The following is a 20,130-nucleotide window of genomic DNA, read 5'->3' as shown; positions in this document are numbered from 1 at the left end:
GCAAAGATTTAAGACTGAATATTATCTTTCAGGAAAAAGATTTGCCAAAAAGGGCATTCTTTTTGGCTGAAGGTACATTTTGTAAGGTGACCAAATCATAGTTCACACCAGTATAAAATCACCTTTGTTTTTAAATGACTTAAAATCAAATGTTAAATTATGCGAAATTTAGCTGTGATGATTTAGAGTAAGCAGTATTTGGCAACGCTTCAGATGACTATACATTACAATTTCTTCTGCTGTATAAGTTCAAAATAATACTAAGTTACTAATACATATTTACTTACCTTTTTCCATGCAATACTCATATTACCTGGAGTCAATACAGAGTATTAGATCGCCTCCCCCAGCCCATTCAAGTCCTGACAGAGAATGCATTCATTTTCTGATAGTATATGATGGGACAGATTTTTTTCACATTATACTACTTTTTTGGAGTGGCAAATCTGTACATTTAATTATTAAGCATTACATGTGATTCATTTGTTCGGAATTTGCCTGTTCAAACGATTAAACAATCTCTTTGCTAAACAATCTGATTTCCCCCGATCGTTTTGGAAAAAAAATAACAGCATATGGCATGATTTGCTGAATAGTTTGAAATGGGTCTTTTTTGTTTGACAGTCACCTAAGCACCACACTGTGGTACCTTTCTTCATGATACAGGTACACTCAAAATCGAAGAGAGAAATCAAAGACAGAGTGACTCAGGTGAGGTCTAATAAGCAAATGCCACATGAATAGCTTCAACAGACTTTAAAACCCTCAGAAAGAACCGCATACAATACAGTTAGATATCACAAGTGGGATCGGCAGGTAACAATCAAGCTAATCATAAAATACATAAATCATAACCATATAAGCAACACAACAAAACCAACAAACCACAAAAAACAAATAAAACAAATCCACAAAATATCGGAGGAGGGCTAAATAATAAAAAGGCAGCAATTTATTTCGAGTGCTCGGGCAGCCTAAAGATAAGGATGCAGAGGGACGAGGAAGACCCCCGCAGCGGAACTCACCTTGCGGCCATGGTCGGGACTCCGGCGGTCTGCAGTGAAGGGGAGGAAGGCTACGCACGAACTGACCCTCTCCGAAATCCACCCCACAGCCCTCATCACCCCAGCGGCCACGCGCGTCCGAGCCGGGACTAACTGCAGCATTCTGCTGCTGCTGGCATTTTGTGAAACACAGGCATTGTGCCGTCCAGCATGGTGTCTTCACCAGGAAATGGGGAGATACTTTCCTTTGAAGAACTGCGATAAGCTGAGAAAAACAACAGGCCCACTTTTCATAAAACACACAAACCTCCTCTCTGCTGGGACCACAGAAAAGTTTAGAGGCTTCAAAAGCCTGACTGTTCACCTCTTTGAATAGGGGCGAGATAGGGTAGAGACAGCAGTGTTAAAACTTGATATTTGTTGTGTCCCTCTTAGACCACGAGGCAAAAGGAAAGGATAAAATGTGTTTAAGAAAAAGCGTGTGAGAGTGATGCTGTCTGTGAAATGGCTTATTAAACATGCTGGACGTAAAGGCTGGTAAAAGTCTATAATGAAAGCTGGGGAATGAAATAGAGGAGAAAAAAAGGGCAATCATCTTCATTCTCTCCAGGCAACTGACATTAGGTGTCTGCGCGTTAGGTGGTCACGAAAAGGAAGTGTAATTTTACACACAATAAAAGAAACTCCTGAACTGTAATGATGCACTCACATCCCTACATGAATTCATTTTAATCTGAAACGACGCAGTAAGACTTTCTGGGATGCTGATATTGTAAGGCCGGTGCGTTGACTGTGTTTCAAAAGCACTAAATCAGAAGCACGACACTGGGAACGTTTTACTCAAAATGTAATGACGACAAAGAAGATCATGCACTGTAACTTTTTTCTTTTCATCACCACTCACCGAATACCACATCGTGGTTTCAATATCAGTAATACCAAACCCTGCCAGACATACTCAAACCAAAGAAAAGGCATCTTTTTAAGCACTGAAACAAACATCCTCTTCAACATTTTTCACAACAGACGTGATACATTTCACTTAATCTGACCCACCCCCGTAACTTTGGGCCGTAGATACCTGTGCTGTCAAACTAGCCTCGCCTTCTCAGGGCTGCGAATATAAACTCCTATAAATTAGCAGTAGCATTATTTTGTTTTTCCAGCGTGCCTACCGAGGAGAAGCGAGAGAGCTGGTCTCACCGGGGACGTACGGGTCTCGCCGAGGGTCTGCCGTTCTCACCGCCACGTCGGCGTGCGCCGTGACATGGCGTCCTCGCAGATCATCACTCGAGGATCGCTTCCCCCGACCCCAGCCGAACCCTGAAAGCCGAATCCCGCCCGCCGGACGCCGCCGGGACCTGGACAGGCGTTCTCCAAGGCTCCTTCCAGCACACCGCACCACACCATCCCACGCCGATCCAGCCAATCCGGCTGCATTTCCTACAACGCCCCCCCATCCCCCCACACCCCCCCACCCCCTCTCCATCACAGAACTATCACAGGGTGGTTTTCAGTGTGCCACAGAGAGCAACACCAAAACATTACAGTCAAAATCAATTTGCTTTTCATATGCTGACAGGTAAAGAGGGATTACTAAGGATAAGCGTGAATGATACCCATCAGATAAAACGGCATATTACTTGTCACGAGGAAGGGATCTGGGTTCTAAAGGTGTACCTTGCTCCGCCATTACCCCTGCAGACTGTAACGGCCAACGTGACTAGGACTCTCTGGCCAGAGACGTGGGACCAAACTCCGGTCTAACCTTATGCAAAAAAAGCGCTTTTCGCAAAATCTGTTCCAACAAAAACCGAGCTATGTCAGTGCCTTGTTTTTGAAGAACCGTTCTCCAAAGATTTCAGCGATGAAAATTCAGTCATGATGCTGCTGTTTCAGCAAACCTATTTACTGGCCAAATTCAACAGTTCAATCGAAACTAACGTGGCAGTCCTGACTGCGTATCTTACAGGATCCGAACCATGGGGGCCTTGCACGGCTTGCCCTTCTATTCATGCACTCTTCGCAGCACTGTTAAGTACGGTCTTCACAAATGGCAGAAATGAAATGAATAACCTTGGCAGAAACATTAAAATTAATTATACCAAACAATACTTTTAGACAGCAAGGACACCTCCAAAAGAGGCCCGCATCCTTGGTTTAACTGAAGTGCAGAGTGTGGCTTCCGTAATTAAAAGCAAACTTTCATATTCCACCTTATTTGCACAGTGCGGGTAATATTTGCGACTCGTTTAATATAAATTTACACTCAGACAGAGTTTTGCTTATTAAGCTGATTTTGGAGTAATACTGATTGATTTTCTGAAAAGGTAATATTTTAAGAATGAAACCTGGTGAACAGAGTTTATTTAGGACACTGCAGAAGGGTGTGGTTGGGTGCCTGTTGGCTAATGCACCTATTAATGAAATTTCTCTGACTTTATTTCACTTAAACAAGGTCAACTTTGACTGAACTTTTAATCTGACTCTACTGTATATGCCGGTGTTGTCACTGGTTTCCCCCATCACAGCACAGCTTCTTTGCACAGCCCTACTGGAATTAGTACAGATGAGACTCCAGAAATGTTAACAGAACGGACCTATTCACACCTCTCCCATATATCCACTGAGGCAGGGTGGGCACACAGTGCAATCTTTACAAAATACACAATCTTCACAAAGCATGAAAAACACTGCCGGAGTCAAGCTTTTCTATCAGCAAGGAAATTACTAAATTTAACTTCGCTGGGAGTCAAGAAGGAGCAATAAAAATGTCTAAGGAATCCACTTCAGAGACTTATAATGGCTCAAGAAATGGAAAAAAAATCAATTAGTACAAAAATGTGCAAGAGGGAATGCTAAAGGGTGCCCTTCGAAAGGCAGAGACACGGTGAAACCCAGCGGATGTGGCAGTCAGTCGTGCGAGTGTCGGTGAAAAGGTGCGGGAGTCAGGCGGCCTTCCTGTTACACGGCAGCTGCTGACCTCTTACAGCCCTGGTCAGGGCACAGAGAGGACACCGCGGCTTAGACAGACTTTCCATCTGCACAGGAAAACCTGCGGCAAAGCGTCCCCGTGTCCACACACGCATGGAAGAAACGCGACATGCACACACCCGCAAACACGCACACACACCATCTCACACACACACACACACACACACACACCATCTCACACACACGCGCGCACACACACACGCAAACACACACACACACGCAAACACGCACACACGCGCACACAAACGCGCACACCATCTCACACACACACGCAAACACGCACACAAACGCGCACACCATCTCACACACACACACACACACACACACACACACACACACACGCAAACACACACACATCCTCCTCATTTCCTCCATCACTGGCTGAATTCGGTTTGAATGCGAACAGCACGGGCACGTGCTCCGGGAGGCACAGACAAACATGGAAAGATGAGCTCCGAGCGGATGTCTCGTCATCGCAGACACGATTAGGTCCTCGGGTTTAAGAGGTCACTATTTTTGTCCTTTAATTGGCTGCACGTTTGTGCTCTGCCGTTTTTAGGCAAAGCAGAGGATGGTAGGGCAGCACACGACCCCAGCGCCCAACGCCGTTACCACGGCGCTGCCCCCAACAGGACACTGCGCCAACCTGGCCACCATCCACCAATTTAAAAATAAACAGGAGAGCTGCACTCTCCCCTGCTCCCCCTGCCCCCACACACAGAAACCTCCTCTCTGTCCAGGTCTGCGTGTCAGTTACTGCAAAAGAGAGAGAGAGAGAGAGAGAGAGACAGACAGACAGACAAAGAGAGACAGAGAGACAGAGACAGAAAGAGAAAGAGACAGAGAGAGAGAGAGACAAGGAGAGAGAGAGAAGAATCATGGAGCTGCCAGGGTTCCTCGGTGGTGTGAGCATTACCTGCTCACCTGACCGCTCTTCCCTGATGGCCCTGAATGGCCAGAGAAGCAGTGAGGAGACGAACCCCGGGGTCTTCCTCAGCACAAGCGAGACTCTGGCAGCCACGCCACACACGCCCCTGCCTCTCTTATCGGGTGAGAAACGGGCACGGCGCCAAGCGCTGCCCTCCCAAAGTCACATATCTGTCAAGGGCAAAACACAGAAGAGAGGGATGCAGAGAGAGAGAGGGAGAGAGAGGGAGAGAGGGAGAGAGTGGGAGAGAGAGGGAGAGAGAGGGAGAGAGAGAGAGAGGGAGAGAGAGAGAGAGAGAGAGAGAGAGAGAGAGAGAGAGAGAGGGAGGGATGCAGGAGGGCACAAAGAGAGAGGGAGAGTGAGAGAAAGAGAGAGGGAGACATGAAAGAAAATGAAGGAAATAAAAAGTAAAAATAGACCTAAGGAGCCAAGTCTACCTTCAGCCCACAAACCCAGAAAGGATCAGATATTTGTGCCCGACAATGCTTCTTTTTGTGTCTTTTTTTTTTGTTTTGTTTTTTGGTGTTGTTTTAGCTCTAAGAGCTTTAGTGGTAGGCTGCGGTGGTGGTGGTGGAGGCGGTGTCGGACGGGGCAGGGGGGGTTTCGGGAGTGGGTTGGGGGGGGGGGGCTTTCTGGATGAAAGGGGTGAACAGCACACAGTCATGTGTCTACAGCCAGTTCCAAAAGGCCCCTCTATTGGAAGAGTATGCAGATAAGGGTGCTCCTTTGTGCACTGAATTTCACACATCACAGAAGGAGATCCCACAGATGGCTCTGTCAGCTGAGAGCAGCAGCAGCACTGGCAGAGAGCGCCACCTGTCTGTCTGGAGGCTTATCTTAAAGAATTTAGAATGCCTTCAAATGGAGGCAGAGTGAGGTGAGAGATGAGAACAAAAAAAAAAAAACAACAGCTGGAATTTTACAAAGAATATGCCCCATAGCGCTTAATAATGTATTCACACTTCCATTTCCCATGCAGAACATAAGACTGTGACTGCACTGAATGTGGAAATTCTTTTTTTCAAACAGCAGCCCACAGCTAGACTCTGTGATGATGGGCGATTTGCATTTTGGGAAATTTCATCACTTTGAGTTTCCGGTCACCACGGATTCGACTGCGGTCAGCGCAGATGTTGCCTCCCCCATCCCCACGCATGTCATCCGCGGCACGCCGGCACCAAGTGGGCCGGTGTGTGACGCAGTCTGGCACGTCGCTGTAACGCAGCTCCACTCCCTCTGACTCCCACAGAGAGCACCGCGCTGACACCCCACACACGCACGCACGCACGCCTCGCTGGATGATTCAAATCTAATGTGTTACGCAATTACAAATGATCCCCTAACCCTCCTCCCCCACAACACACGTACAAACACACACACACACACACACACACACACACACACGCACACACATGCATACAGAACAGTGTAGGTTTAAAGATGATTCATGCTCTGAATGTTATCTGCTGTGTATTCTCAGTTGTCTTACTTCCTTCTGAGGATTTTTGACAAACGCAAATTATGGAGAATGTCAGTAATTATTCCACACTTAGTAATGAATTCCCCTGTAACAATGTCATTGTAACACTAGCAAGTTTGATACCGACACTAAATATTATACTATAATACTATAATACTGGAGTGCATGTGTCACAAATCCTATGCTATGCCTATACTATTGGATATCATCTTCAGCCCTGATACGCGGCAAAGTTACACACACTTTGTTTTGCCTCATTATCAAAGGATAATTTTAATAAAAAAATGTATTATTTTCACATTGTACAATATATAACCTTCCAAATAAAAAATGTTACATACTTTTATCAATACTGAAAAACAATATTCCAAAATAAGTTGACTACTCAAAATTTGTAAGTTGATGAATATATTAGTTGCAGCTTTAATATAAACGCTGTAAAACATCTAATCAGATTTATTAACAGATAGTTAATAAAATAAAGATAAGATTGAGAAGACCCACACAGTTTCTCTGTCCCATTCACTCTCACACAGCCACAATGAAGCTGAAAGACTGCTCCTCTTGAGTCATGATTTTGCCATCAGTCCTTTATAAAAACGAAACCATAATTACATTTTCATTTTGTGGGGAAGAGAAGACGTTGTAGAAAAACGAGACTGTCCCCCGTCATTGTGCTGGCTTCACCGCACCGGCGTTTTTATGAAATGTTACAAAACAATTAATTTCCCAGATTCAGGAAATTAAAGAGGAAAAGGGCCTCGCTGAGGGATGTATCGCGGCTCCGCCCCCTCCGGAGAGACGGGGAGATGCGCGGCGGGATTAATTACGCAGCGCCGACGCACAGACAGCGCCGTTCCCCTGCTCCTGCGCGTTTTCCTGCGCTGCGTCTGCATCTGTGTGGCGAAGACACGACCGCTCTGCATGCCGACGGCGAGAGAAGACGCACACAGCTCGCAGACGCAAGCGCACACGCACACACCGCGTCATGCCACGCACACACACACGCGCACGGGGAACGCTGGCGCGCGCGTACAGGCACACACACACACGTACACACGCGCACACACACACACACACACACACACACACACACACACACGCATGCGTGCCGCATGTAAATTGAAACCCTGAAGAGGGGCGAGGTAATTAAAATGATTATCAGGGTTTGTTCTGAACGATGCCCTAGTTAGCCGCTGGCTTGGGCCGCCCCTCACAAACCGCCCGGCAGAGTGTGTCTGGAATGAAAAGCTGGCACAGGGGCCTCCCAACCAGCATATCCCCAGCTGGCATCGCCCAGCTACCAACAAAAGTATCCCAGCCTCTCACTGCCATATATTCACTACCGGGAGATAGCAGAGAGATAGAGAGAAAGATAGAGAGAGAGAGAGAGAGAGAGAGAGAGAGAGAGAGAGAGAGAGAGAGAGAGATAGAGAGAGAGCGCAAGAGACAGAGCAGAGCAGAGAGAGAGAGAGAGAGAGAGGGAAAGAAAAAAAAGAGGAGTTCTGCATAATGAGCTGCCTGACAACCATAGATGATGAAGAAGAGGGGGAAAAAAGAAAGAGAGAGAGAGAGTGCGAGAGAGAAAAAAAAAAGTTCTTTGGCGTGTTAGATTTTTCCAGCCCGCCTCAATTGACCTGTAAACCTTTGTGACTGGAGCAAATGCAAATAGCGCTGACTTGCTCACACAAAATACTAAAGGCTATTCAAATGAGCCACTGGCAACAATGCATGGCTGCCTGAAGCTTGGTGAATATACAGTCTGGGGACTGAATGGCACAATGTCTGAGAGCAAACCAAGGGCTGGGTCCTGTGTCCTACCAGTCTGGCTGGGAGGGGCGGCCTCCCCCATTTATTCTCTTCCGCAGTTTAATGAAACACGTCGATCTTGGACCTCCCCCCCCCCCGTCCGCCCCCCCCACGCCCCAATCCTCTCAGACACCTCTAGGTGCAGTGCCACAGAAGCTGTCATCCCTCACCCACTCTCAGCCCAAACACAAGTTCATCTCCCTCATGCGTGCACTTGTTTAAAACTTAGCACACGCCTTCTGCAAAAGCGGAGTGAAACCTGCTTGTTTCACAGGCTGTGGCGCTGTTTATTGCTGTTGGGTCCGCACACAGGGTTTGGTGCGGTAGATTTTTTTTTTTTTCCAGCTGTTTCAACCTTCATGGAAGGTACTTAAGCTCCCTCTGTCACTGCCAGTATACACTCGTAGGAAACAAAAAAAAAATCTGCCAAAAAAAGTACAAAAATATATTAAGCTGTAAAATTTCATGGCGTTCCATGCCTGACACAGAGATTGTAAATGTATGAAACCTTGAAATATTTCACCATTATTATCATGGGAGTACATTTCTGCACAAACTCCTTACAAAGAATATGTAACTAAAACAATGATCATGCTTTTAAAAAGTCTGTAACACATTCATACAATATTGATTACTGTATGATCAAAAAGGGGACAGAGGGCACAGGTGCTGGGGAAATGTAATGATACAGCTTCCTTGCAAAGAGATGTGTAACGGAGTGTGTGATGTTATAGTCTCTTTTACTCTTTTTGCAGAGACAGTTTGATTGATTGATTGATTGATTTGATTGATCTGAATGGTGCCGTAAGGTGGCATTGAGGCATCTCAGCTCATGTGAAATAGCTGCTCTGATGAGATTAGATGAGATGTCCATCACTTTGTGTAAGGTCAGCAAATCATTGTCTTCTGGCAGCCTGTTATATTGAAGTGCGTGTGATAGGTCATATCCTTACTCTTGCCTATCAACGATTGTCATCACAACCATTTCCTCTTCAATCTATAGTTTCAAATACATTCAACCATGTCACGCTATATCAAATCTATAATAGTAAAGTGAACACATTATTAATAATCTAGCAATATTAATAAATACAACACAGTTTTATTAATAATAGTGCGTAATATAGTTAATCATATATTACATTTATCATAACTTCAGACTATACTGCAGTAGTAAAACCAGTTTCCAGATAAGTACTCCACTCACAGTAAAATTATCCTGATAGTGTATAGAATCTCTATCAGATTATTAATTAAACTGAAGGTGTTGCAAGTAGTATGACTAGTGGAGTTGGAGAATTTTGATCGTTGACTCATTCTGTCATTCTCCAGATGAAAAAAATATTATCAGTGGCTGCAGGTGCTGATGGTTGATCACTTATAGCTATTATTAAGAAGGAGCACTATTGGCTTAATATTACACTTAAAAACAACTGCTTAAATAAATATTTAAACATGGTTTATGAAAATGAAATTAATACATGTAATTAATATTTTCATAATTAAATAAAAATGTAATCTTTTCTGTGAATATTTAATATATATTTTAGTCTTTCTGACTGTGACTGTGAATTAGTCTCTGAGAGGGTTATTCAATGTAACCTCCACAGTTCTTTGCCCTTAATTAATTTTAATTACCTCATTAATGTAAGGGTTTTTTCAATAAAGCCAAAATTTATGTAGTTTATTTTGGTTAGCGGTGAACACAAACACCAAACTGTGTTTGTGAAGATTAACAATAACTTCTATTTAATTGTGAGTAAAATTTAAAGGCAAATTTTTTGATTGAAACCAGCCTTGTGTGACCTTATTTTCTGTTGATCCTCACATAATGATTGTCTATATTTTTCAGCAAACTGTCAAACTCATAATGTGTAAGAACTAAAAAAAAAAACCCAAACAATAAAAGCACCATAGCCAACATGGACTGAATGCTGACCTGAATCCGCTTTACAACTTAACTGAGAACCACGACAATCATATGACAAAGACCTTATGAGCACATTCTATGGGATTCTAAACAACCAGAAAACATGCCATTATCTGATACAGTGGGGAGCGGAGCTGTACTGGGGGAAATGTGTTTGTTCAAAACAAAGTAAAGAAGCACAGTAACTCGTGCTGTGAAAGTACACGGGAATTCTCCTGTGTGGGTGACTCTTGCAAAAACTGCAGCACTGGCATCCATTATTTTAAAAACTTTTCAAACCAACAGAGAGGAGTCAGGAATACTGAATTAATTATCCGGGAGTTATAATTGTGTAATATCCCTTTAAGACTTCTCTCAGAGTATTTCTACGAGCCCCTCGGCTGCCTTCCCCTCCTTCATTGTTGTATGTCCCACTTCCCCTCCCTGACTATTTTCAATGCTACCAAGGATCCGCGATCTGCTGTGCAAGTTAGCAGGCAATTTGTTCGCCAGCCAAGCTACCCACAATGCCCGGCGAGGGCCTGGCTGTGGTCCTCGAGTTAACTGTGAGGATGCAGACTCGACACAAGATGGAACCCTTCCTCACTCAGGCAGTGCTGGAGCCACCTATCGAGGCCAAGTCTGCTACGCCCCGAAAGCCAAAGAGCTGGGGAAATGTCTGCGCTTTGGTATAAACAAACACACAGACACACAGGTATACGCACACATATCCATACATAAACACACACACACACACACAGGACATACACAAAACCATACTTTCTTTAACTCTGCCCGAATGAACTCACTAAAGGGAAACATCTGAAAAATGACACATCTGGAATTCAAAGTAACTGTCATTCTGCGTCTAAGAAGAGCCTGTCTTTAATGGAGAAAAAAAGCGTTTCAGATAGAACAGAGAATCAAAAAATAGAGTCAAATAACTTACCAAATGTGTGCAATTTATGGGGATATTAAATGAATCCTTTTTTTCCAATGATGGCAGACTTTTAGAGAGGTCTCAGGCTAGGTGTCATATTATCTTAAACTATGACATTTGTGTTATCCTCTGCGATAAGTCGCTATTTCTATCCTCAGGTAAGTTCCTCATTTTGGTAATACAGCAACTGCATTTACATGTCATAATCATGCTCTTAAGCATCACGTGTAATTACGATGCATTAGCCAAAGCCAAAAGGCGTGGAATGATTCATTTGTTTCCCTGATGCAAGTTGTAATTAGATTTGATTAATACGGGTTCAAAGGGGTACGGGTTATGCTTTACGAGCATAAGCAGTTCGTACTGACATTAATAAAAAAAAAAAAAACACACACCTCTGATATTAGGATGTGTGTCATATGAAATGAATATATTGTATATGATGCAATGAAATGTTAACAGGTGATGATATTCTCTGATCCTTTTTTTCTGGTTCTTATAGTGATATTATCTTAAGCCCGATTTTTACAAAGGTTATTCAAGATCAGCTCTCAGAAACACTGCAGTTAAACCCCTTCAGCAACAAACCAACTCCCACCTTTACAAAACACCTGAGGGAAAGGTTGCTTTCTGCTGCACCAATCAGGACAGAGAGACATACTGTTCCCGTCCTCACGCAAATTCAGAGCATGGCTATGTGTCTCAGAAAAGCGCTACTCTGCTAATGCTTTAAATAAAGAAGAACATTTGACAACATTTTTCAGATTCAATAACCGAGTGTTTAAAACAATGTTTTTTGTGACATGTAGTGACAATATAATTGAACCCCACATAGCATGGAGCTATTCTGTAACTTTAATCTTTTCTGAAAGTATTGCAATATGAGAAAAGGTTCTGTCACGCCGACCCATCGACCCATCGACCCACAGAAGTTGCTATTCTTGATTGTACAGACACACAGGCAGTATATCTTTGTGGTGCTGTGCCATTTCAAGCCATTCTGCCAAATCCACACCAGGAAAAATGTAATTTAATAAAATTTACCTTTAGTTCAGTGTCCAAGTGTTACTGATTTGACACACTGACATGGAAATGTATAAGCTGACTGAAATCCTCTCAAAACACTTAAAACGTTCAGGATTGCTCAAAATTGACACTGAATATAACCATATAACCCATGTGAGCTGAATTCTCTTTTATTATAGAGCCAATACATCAATTGTACTTTATTGATATGGCTATTAATATGGTTTTACAGGGACTACAATACATTTAAAACAAAAATCTGCACATCACCTGTACCATTTCTGCTAGGAGAGAAACTAGAGATGTACCAAATAATGACCCTCTGATTCACTTCCCTTGCAAATTAAATATTTAAAAGGCTGGCTAAGAATGCTGTGAAAAATCAAGTGTTTAAAACAATTTTCAGTCTCTACCAGCCTACTACACTCTTTCAGTTGTTTCAGTAATGTCTGTGTCCAAATACATATCCCATCACCCCCCCCCCTTTCTCCCCTCTTTCTGTCTCATACTCTTCCATCTCATTCAATCTATTTAATCTTTAACCCCATCATGGATTAATTTTCCATATTTCACTCATATAGAATATATAGCTCATCTGTAAATGAGTATGCAAAATATATAATCAGTTTAAATAATTTCTGTTATACTTAGTGTATGGTAATGGTTTGGTGTTATTCTATTATGGAAATCTTTGGGATGAAAATGCTTCAATTCCACACTCACAGTCACTTGATTTAACTCAAGAATTTCTGTAAACAATAAGCAAATGTCAAGGTGTCGCAGGAACAGCAGCAGCAGTGACTACAGTGCTCTCTCTGTCTGTGAGAAATGCTCATAAGGTCAACGAGGAAATATCCCGTAACATGTATCATGCTGATTATGGCCTTTGTAAATCTGAAAGAATCAACATTTTTTTTCACCATCATGTATGGTGTTAAAATGAATGCAGGAGTTAAAATGAATTTTGAAAAATTATTATAACATTTTCCTAAAAGATTTTGTGAACATATTTTGCTAACATCCTTCTGTTTTGAGTAGTAATGAAACTTATATTGCTGAACTGAAACTGTATAATTGTCTTAACAATGCCACACATGTCCAAACACAATAACCAGTAAGTTGAGACCCTATATGAAATGTGTAAGTGAAACAGTTACCCTAACAATGACATTTAAATTGAATCAAAATGAAGCGATGATCAGAGTCAGTTCTATTATTTCTATTCCAAGTTCAACTTTAAATGGTAACATGAGGAAAATAGAACAACAGACCTGATTTCTACTGTTATAGCAAATAAATACAGTAAGTTCTGAAAGCAGAACTTATATACAGAAATTGATTAGAGTAACACTGATCCCCCACTCTCAATTAACTCTGTATCCTCTTATGTGAACTGAAAGGGAAACAGAGTGAGAATGGTTTCATTGTGATAGCAGATACTCCTCCACACCTCCTCTGATTAATGAAGGGACGGACCACTGCAATTCAGTACCAATCAGCGGCGGGTGTTTCACTCCCGCAAAAGTCAGAAAATCCACTTTTTAATACTTCCGGTAATCCGCGCCACTGGAAAACCCTCTCCGGTCATGCCTGGGGGTTTCTCACTTGCTTCAAACTGGAGATTAAATCCCAAACGGATCACACGCGCCCGAGCTGCAACATCTGGAGAACACCTGCTGGGTCACATGACCCTGGTCTGTCCACAGACAGCATCACTGGGGATGCGGAGAGGGAGTTCAGCGTTTCCTCACCCTCCCCGCTGCCTCCCAGCTCTCTCAGTCCCCCCCACTTCCTGTAAACTGTTACCTGTAGTGCAGCCCTGTTTATAGTAAAGTTCACTGCAGGGCAGAACTGTTTATTATAATGGTACCTGTAGCACAGCTCAGTGTGTAGTAATTCTGTCTACAGGTCCAACTCTGTTTATAGCAATGTTTCCTGTAGTGCAGCTCAGTCTCTGATGTTTCCTGTAGTACAGCCCTGTTTGCGATAATGTTTCCTGTAGTGCTGTAGTAGTGTTATTTTGTGCTTCAAATAACATAATTTACATCAAGATGGAGCTAGACTGAACTTTCACTGAACTAGACAGACTGAACTAGATTGAATTTTCATAATTTACAATTGTAATTTTAAGTAAATGAGATGGGGCATCCGTCTTATTTTTGTATCACTTTCTGTTTCATATAAATTGTGCATCAGAGTGCAAAAAATTAAGGTGAGATAAAAAGATAAACACAACTGATGTAGATACAACTGATTGTGCCATTAACATTTTAGAGCTCTAAGCTACTTAATGCTTAACTGCAGCAAGCAACATTCATTTACAAATTTTCTCATATTGAGGCTTCATTCGAATTTAATTGAAAAATATATATTATACTAATCACTGGAGAGTATCTGTACATACTTTGAGCATGGCAAGATTGTCTGCTCTACGTAGGTTATCTGTATATGGTGCTTAACAGCGGGAATGCACAGAGAGGATCGTAGATCTCGGGAGCCGGTCTGAGCAGCTCCGCGAAACAAAAGGTGTATTTAATCAGAGTGGCCCCATGGTGTCGAGGCCTTCCTGAGCTGATTGCTGGAACCGAATCAGCGGATTCATTAGAATTCTTAACGAGTCTTTGTCAGCCACGCATCCAGCCACCCGGGAGACCACTGAACTTCATCTGCAGGGCTCCGGAGTTAGATTCATTGCTCAGCATTTCTGCTAATAATCCAGGGGAGGAAAAAAAATGTGCCATATTTCCGATAATTAAAATGACATTTACCATCCTGCTCCCTCGTGACGATTTAGCGGAAGAAAACATAATTTCTGAAAGTTCTGACTTGAGAATACATGGAGATGGAGCCCAACAAGGCCTATCTGTCTCAAGTGATGCAAAAGTCTGTGAAGTACTTGGAGGAAGGACAAGGAAGAAAGAACCAAGCCATACGTTAATAACCCAATTCTGCTCTCATGACTTTGAGGTACGAATTCTCTTATCTGGATGATGCAGAGAGTATACTATACCGCACTTTTCATTTTGTGGAATATGATATACAGCAGTGTATAGCTGACTATGCACAATCTTATTGGTTGCGCAGTTTGATAGTTTGTGTGCCTGATTTTCATGGCTGATATCTTGCACTCATACCACTCAACACTGGAACTGGAACCCTGAAATAAGAACCCTCTTTTCCCCTCTACAGATTCACGGGGAACATTTCAAAGGCAGAATAACCACATCTATCGCAACAGGAATGCAGCCAACTCATCTAACCTGTAAAGCAAGAAACAAGAGATCTCCACATACACCTGCGTTTCTGTGCGTGAATGAAGTCACAGTGTTTCCACAAATATTGCGGTTCCGATTGTGCCACAATGCCAAAAGCAAAGCAACACTGATAATAGGCTTTAGCAGGCGCCAGGCAGGGGAGCTGTGCTAGAGTCACTGCTGTGAGCAGGGAGCACTCACCTGAATCACTGAGGGCAAACCCTTCCCCCCACAGAGAACTCAGGTCACCTGAGGAAACCGAGAGAGAAAAAACATGAGTGAAAGGGACTGAAGAAGTCAGTCCTAGGCCAAGTCTGTTTTTCTGTTTTTTTTTTTTTTTTTTAAATACACATTAATATTTTTTAGTTGTTGATTGTCTTCCTGTTTAACTGGTTAATGAAACAGAATTTTTGTGTCGTTCAAAGTCTCAGAAATGTAATGAATGACACCAACACGCCATTTGACTAAGGTCCATCTGAGATTCAAAGTTTAAGAGAGGCCTTTTCAGGCAGTCAAAATGGGAAACTTAAAGGTATGGTCATGGTCAAAGAGGGGATGCATAAACAAACACAGCAAACACTGTGATTTATTTATGGAGTACATATCATGATATATGGTTTGCAACTATTTCTATAATGAAGACGTTCAGTTACACACTGCACCCAATGCACTCCTTATACAAACATGAATAAGCTGCGGCCATTTCAACATGCAGAGTGCGATTTTCTTTACATGTAAAATGCGATAAAATCGACTGCTGTTAACAGGATGAGACGATTGTTTAAATACAGATACCGATCGGTCTTGGTACCACATCCTCATCAAATTAAGGTCACCACAAGGTAAAATCCTTTGAGAACTCTGCCTGGTACCAGCTAGCTCCGTGTAGCACTAGCTACAGCTCTCCTCAGTTAAGGACATGGGGAGCCAGGTGTAGCTGAGGAGTGGCCAGACCAGCAGCGGAACAGCCTAGCATTCGAAGTTATATTACACGTTTCACCTCTCTTATAGACAAGCAATTGAGAAAATTCATTCATTTACCTAGAAAACACCCATTTGCGCTAATTAATAATGAGTATCACCAAAATTACCATCAATATTCTCTTCTTTCTATTTGAACAAGTGTTGGATAAAGGATGTTGGACGCATAGCAAAGGATTGAAATAATGATTAGAAACGTTATTTCAGCCCACAGCAAATGTTATTCGATTAAATATAAAAAGAGAATCTGCTGCTTCAAACGTAATTTACTAAAAACAACCACACAGCTTGTCCCTGTAAACACATGGCCAGTTCTATTCTTTATGAATAGCATGACACTGAAACTACTATAGCACTGCAGGCTTCCAAGGAAAATGAATGACCAGAACAACATCTTAATAACTAATATTATTTTTAACTAACAGAAGAAAAACCCTCTCACCCTAGACGAGGCCATGACTGTAAAAAACAACTAGTGTGACTATCTGGAAGTAATGGTCATGTTCTTTGAACACACAGACTCTGTCACCTATTTGTGCTTTATGAATGAATGCTTCCCACACAAACATGCCCAATGCCCTATAAATTACCCAGCCCAACTAGTGGTGCAACCAAACTCACTGATCGGATTAGAAATGGTTATACAATGCAAATAGACTAGATGCAGTCTTAAAAGCATAAGCATTTAAAACTTTAAGCGTGACCTGTTAGGCAGCCATTAATGGCTAACCATCCACGTTCGTTCACATTCTTAGCTTCTATGCAACTAAAATGTTCAAGGTTGTGTAAGAAAGTAGATGTGTCATTAACTGTGTAGCCGTTTTAATGTGACTTCAAATCATTTCAACCTGTTTTTAAACACTGATTTTAACAGCGTCACGCCTTCAGAGTAATACAACAATATTTGTAGTGGCATTACATCTAAGACGTGAAGTACTTAACATTTTTGTTCAACCCCCTGTTTTTTACAGAAAAAGTACACAGTAGATTTGCCAGTCAAGGGTAAAAAAAAAAAAAAAAAAAAAATCCTGTCTCAATACTTGTAATCATACTCTTCAGTAATGCAGGCTTACAAAATCCTCTTTAGAAAAGCATTTCCTGAAAATGTTATTGCTTCAAACAGGGGCCATCATTACAGCACTTCAAAGCCAGAGCTTGTCAGTCAGCCACACACTCTGGCTGTTAAGGACACAAATAAAGCTTACTGAGAGGTAGCGGCAGGTTACCTCCACCTGGATGTCCTTACCAAGGCATCCATCCTTTTTTTTTTGCAGGGGGTGGGGTAGGCGAGGGGGAGGGGGGGTAAGCAGTGCCTCATGAGATTAGGAAAGAGAGCGGGCGTTTTGGCTGTGGAGCCAGATGAGCAGTGACCTGGGAAAGCGATCCCGGGCCAGAGCGAGGCCGGGGCCGTCGAGTGCAGGGCAGCGAACCTGTTCTGCAGAGACTTTCCCTGTAACTATGGCAGCAGACAGGTGGTGTCTGGGTCACAGGACAGACACTGCGAGAGGAACAGAGGCCAGGCCCCTGTGTTTGCTGACAGTTAATAAAACCCCAGCCCCGCACGCGCGCACACGCACACACACACACACACACACACACACCTCCTGTCACAGGTCACCAAAGCCAGTCTCTGTCCGGAGGACTGAAAAAGTAAAAATGTGACTCAATAATCAGGACACGTTTAGCTGCACAGAATTAATTTCTACAGCGGCATTAGAAATAAAGTGAGACAACTTATCAACCATGCTAATATCATATGATATGATCATTTCTGGGGAACAATTATATATGTATTTATACAGGTAGAAAGGTGGCTGGAAAATATTGCCTTCCTTTGTGAAAATAAACAGCTTATTCACTTTCTGATCAGATGCATTGATGCTTCTAATCGGACAACATAAGGGAGATGTATGTGGTTTATAGTAATGCAGGTGTGATCTGCACTAACTGATCATTGATAAACCACAGAAAATCAGGTTAGTTTTTTCCATTTTTAGCGGAGACTGCATGGGGCATTTCCTGAATACCACTTATGTGTTAAATAGATCCTTTAGACACTTCTCTTATGGAGAAAGCAGTATTTACAGAAACTACTAAAATTAAACTATTACACATAGCAGAAAAAAGATCACTGTAGCACATTACTGACACTTCTGAACTGTTCAATAATTAACAGAGAATTTCTCTACAGGACCAAGAGATGGCTGTCAATTACCAGGAAGTCATAAGGACAGAGCGAAATTCTGGGTTAAATAAGAGGGAGAGTAAACAGTAACCAGAACCAAGTGTATGTGTGTCTGCTTTCAGGAAAAATGAAAAGAAGAGGGGAAAAAAAAAACGCTTTGCCGTTTCTGTCCTGCTTTATGTGTCTCATTCAGTACATGTATGCTTTTTATTCAGCCAGTCTCAGATCTCACGAAAAACCCCGGAAGACTCTTTCAGACACAGATGATTCGGAGTTCAGGCCCAATTCCTGTTGCACAGAGAACTGTGACTATTCCAAATCACAACTTGAATCACATTCGATTACTGTTAATAATTATGGGTGAGTACATCGACATATTGAAAAATGCACTGAATGTCAGCATAAAAAAAAAAGCCCAGAAAAGAACAGAAAATGAACCACAACATGGTGTTCTCCGTCCGCTGAAATCGAGCCTTTTTCATTATCCGACAAATGACTGAAAGTGAATCGACTGTAAACTAATTAAATCAGCCCTAAACGAAAGCAGCGCAGCACTTCGGCAAAGGTCGTCTGGATATATTTTGGTTTCCGTGTTCTTCAAAGGCACAGGAATAAAAATAAATAAATAAAAAAATAAATTATGATTGTAATGAAAGACACTCCTGTGCCGAACCCGGCTGCCGAGCTCGCATTTAAATGCACTGACACCACTTAGAATTTAGGATTCCAGTGGAGCTACAGTGTGACTCCCATTATCAGCCGATATGCCCTTCACAGAGGACTACAAAGCTGCTCTCCCAGGTCTGCACCACTGTTCGCTCCGTCAACCCATTCCCTTTTTAGTTGCTATGATACAACCTGCCTGAAACAATGGCTTTGACAATTTCACCAGCCATGGGAAAACTAATCCAAACATGCTGAATAAAACAGCCAGTCGCTTTACACTTCACTGACAAGATCACACCTACCTTTTCTTTTAGGTCCAGATTTTCTTTTTCCTGTCTCTTTATTTGCCAGATGATTTATGCATCCAAATCAGAATATTGCGGTCTAGCCAGAAGTCAATTGCTGGATAATTCAGCATTTATTTTAATATCCCTCTCAGTGGATTTTGCTGATCTAACTTTCACTAGCAATTTAACATCTCCATGTAAATTATACTTGCATGTGCTTTAGGCATTAAAATCGGTTGCTTTATCTGTGTCTTTCCCTAAGAAAAGAACTCCAAGTCACAGTTGGAAAAATAAAACCTCCCTTAATTCTTACAACCACAACAGATACTGTACAGACTACATGTAACAGTAAAAACATATGCGCCCAGTCATGTGAAATGCTGGTGACTCATTTTCAACACTCAGAAAAGAATTTACTCACAAAGAAGCAAGATAAAAAAAAAACCAACGAACAAGCCACAGTTATGTTCTTCCTGCTATCGGGTAACATGCTTAATTGTGACACCTTAAAACCTATCATCGCAGTACGTTAGGGGCACTGTACTGTTAGCTTTGGCGTGTGATAACTGGCGTTTCCAAACACCAACATGTTTGTCATTACTTCACTTTCAGCCTTCAGGATTCCTGAAATTCCTCTTCAGCCACTTTCCACAAACACAGATGAACG

The 20,130-nt window shown here is 42.3% G+C and overlaps 1 long non-coding RNA gene across 3 annotated transcripts in view; it reads right to left on the bottom strand.

The window, feature by feature from the left end:
• LOC118770141 overlaps positions 1-15,594 on the bottom strand; it is a 46,999-nt gene extending 31,405 nt beyond the window's left edge. Inside the window, exon 1 of one of the 3 annotated variants that reach the window (XR_005004539.1) lies at positions 15,546-15,594. This is a non-coding gene — a long non-coding RNA (uncharacterized LOC118770141). The other 2 variants (XR_005004542.1, XR_005004540.1) reach the window with 2 other exon arrangements.
• Positions 15,595-20,130: the final 4,536 nt, after the last annotated feature.

Source organism: Megalops cyprinoides, chromosome 23, assembly GCF_013368585.1.
Source record: "Megalops cyprinoides isolate fMegCyp1 chromosome 23, fMegCyp1.pri, whole genome shotgun sequence".
Lineage (NCBI taxonomy): Eukaryota > Metazoa > Chordata > Actinopteri > Elopiformes > Megalopidae > Megalops > Megalops cyprinoides.
This window is presented reverse-complemented; position numbering and strand designations above follow the sequence as displayed.